At 48.3% G+C, this 2,500-nt stretch overlaps 2 non-coding genes across 2 annotated transcripts in view; both read left to right on the top strand.

Moving 5' to 3' along the window:
* The first annotated feature begins 784 nt into the window (after positions 1-784).
* Positions 785-939, top strand: LOC141484447 (5.8S ribosomal RNA). Its single transcript, XR_012466637.1, has one exon. It is a non-coding gene; the product is annotated as a 5.8S ribosomal RNA (ribosomal RNA).
* A 605-nt stretch (positions 940-1,544) lies between these two features.
* LOC141484444 (large subunit ribosomal RNA) overlaps positions 1,545-2,500 on the top strand; it is a 4,028-nt gene continuing 3,072 nt past the window's right edge. Inside the window, exon 1 of the ribosomal RNA XR_012466635.1 lies at positions 1,545-2,500. This exon is cut by the window's right edge and continues 3,072 nt beyond it. This is a non-coding gene — a ribosomal RNA (large subunit ribosomal RNA).

The raw sequence follows: 2,500 nt of genomic DNA, 5'->3' as shown, positions 1-2,500 counted from the left end.
AAATGAGCGACGGTGGACTACGTTTTCGAATGACGGTGAAATTGACGACGACGACGACGACGTTGTTGTCTGTCGTCATCATCCTTTCGATTAGTAGTAGTCCTCTTCTCGAACTATACAAATTCGTCTTAGAGGTTTTTCAATTAGGCGTGTAATTTTCTTTACCGAAAATTATAATATATGACGTTGTGCGTATTGTTGTGTTGCCGCGTCGTTGTCGTCGATTATGGCGCTAATGTTGTTCGTCGATCGTCGTGTTGTGAAGCGTACGCTCTTTTGTCGAACGCGAACGCGCGATATACGACGATACATTTCGCCGTCGATGACGATGATGCCGACGACGCCGCCTTCGCCGGGTACCTAGGAGTGTGTGACTGTTAAAAAACCGCTCCGTAGGAAATTATGTTTAATCGCGGTCGAAACGTGAAAGTTTCGTTTCGTACGAATTTTTACGTTACCGGATTACACAACGAGATTTCCGATGGTTGTGAAAGATATTCGCCCGGCCGTGTCAGTTAGAACGCATGGTAAATGAAATACTACGCGCGTCCTCTACACGACGAATATAAAAATTGAGTCGTGCGCGATTTCGGTACACGATGCCTCGTCTGAATATGTGGTGCCGTACGAATACGAAATCGTCGAGCGCTTCTCTTTTTTTATTTTTTTTTAACAAGTATATATATATTTATGTACGTTGTTGCATTGGTATAATCTCAACGCTTGCCGAATCGAGACGTCGAACTCTTGAAATTATTTTTTTGAGTACGTCTAAATAAAAGATTACCCTGAACGGTGAATCACTTGGCTCGTGGGTCGATGAAGAACGCAGCTAATTGCGCGTCAACTTGTGAACTGCAGGACACATGAACATCGACATTTCGAACGCACATTGCGGTCCTCGGATACTGTTCCTGGACCACTCCTGGCTGAGGGTCGTATCAATTTCAAAGACTGCTCGGTTTTTCAAAATTGATATTTTGTAAAAACGTCGGAGCGTGTTGGATGATTGACGTGTTGTTGTTGTTGTTGTTTGTCGTCTATCGAGTCGTCTCGTTATTATAATCGTTATCTAAGTATTTTATCGCCTTCGCGGCGATGACACTTGGTAACAAAAATAAATACACGTTGACGACGACGACGACGACGCCGACGACGACAAAGACGCGGCATCTTAAAGTGCGAAAGCGACGAATCGTTTTTTCTCATCGCAAGATGAGAGAAACGTTACGTAGTTTGTACACAACGAAATCGTATCGAGTCTCCGTTGTTGGGAAAGCGGCTGCCACGGCAATATACAGGTTCACGCTTGTAGTGTGTGTGTGTGTATGCTCTCGTTACGCACGATCGTCGTGTCCGAGAATCTTTGATGAATCGAAGACGACGTCTGATCGTGTCGAGCAGCGTACGTACACACGCACACACATTATTACAGGACGTCGAGAACTTTTTTGTCCGTTTCGGTAGTTCTCTCTCGAAATAACGACGGACGAGACTACGTACGTCGACTCGTTGCTGTTGAATAAACTGAAAAATTATTTTATCGACCTCAGAGCAGGTGAGACTACCCGCTGAATTTAAGCATATTACTAAGCGGAGGAAAAGAAACTAACTAGGATTCCCTCAGTAGCTGCGAGCGAACAGGGATAAGCCCAGCACCGAATCCCGCGGGTTAACCGCCGGGAAATGTGGTGTTAGGGAGGATCCGTTTATCCCGGAGTCGTACGGCGCGTCCAAGTCCTTCTTGAACGGGGCCACAGCCCATAGAGGGTGCCAGGCCCGTAGCGACCGCCGTCAATTTCGGGAGGATCTCTCCTCAGAGTCGGGTTGCTTGAGAGTGCAGCCCTAAGTGGGTGGTAAACTCCATCTAAGGCTAAATATGACCACGAGACCGATAGCGAACAAGTACCGTGAGGGAAAGTTGAAAAGCACTTTGAAGAGAGAGTTCAAGAGTACGTGAAACCGTTCAGGGGTAAACCTGAGAAACCCGAAAGGTCGAAGGAGGAAATTCATCGCGTTTCGATCGTCGGCGTTTGACGGGTTTCGTGACGGACGGCGTTCGCGTCGTTCGCTCAGCTCGTTTTTCGAACCGATATCGAACGCGTGCACTTTTCCTCTTGTAGGACGTTGCGATCCGTTGGGTGTCGGTCTAAGGTCCGGGGTGGAGCCCACGTGAATTTTTCGCGTGGACCCTCGGTATCCCGGCCGACTCGCTCGACGGTATAACGATGGCGCGGGGCCGCTACTTTATAATTAGCGTTCGGCTCGTGGCAAGCGCGTCCGGTGTTTGACGGCGATCGGACCTAGCGCCGATCCTGTCCCCGGGCGACTGTTGGCTACGATGTTCTCGAACAGACCTCGTTGAAACGCCGATCTGCAACGCTATAGCTTTGGGTACTTTCAGGACCCGTCTTGAAACACGGACCAAGGAGTCTAGCATGTGCGCGAGTCATTGGGACATAACTAAACCTAAAGGCGCAATGAAAGTAAAGGTCTACCT

Source organism: Leptinotarsa decemlineata, unplaced genomic scaffold (genome assembly GCF_025532065.1).
Source record: "Leptinotarsa decemlineata unplaced genomic scaffold, Ldec_3_MD MMD2_tig00005648, whole genome shotgun sequence".
NCBI lineage: Eukaryota > Metazoa > Arthropoda > Insecta > Coleoptera > Chrysomelidae > Leptinotarsa > Leptinotarsa decemlineata.
The sequence above is the reverse complement of the archived record's forward strand: the minus strand, read 5'-3'. Positions and strand labels throughout refer to the sequence as shown.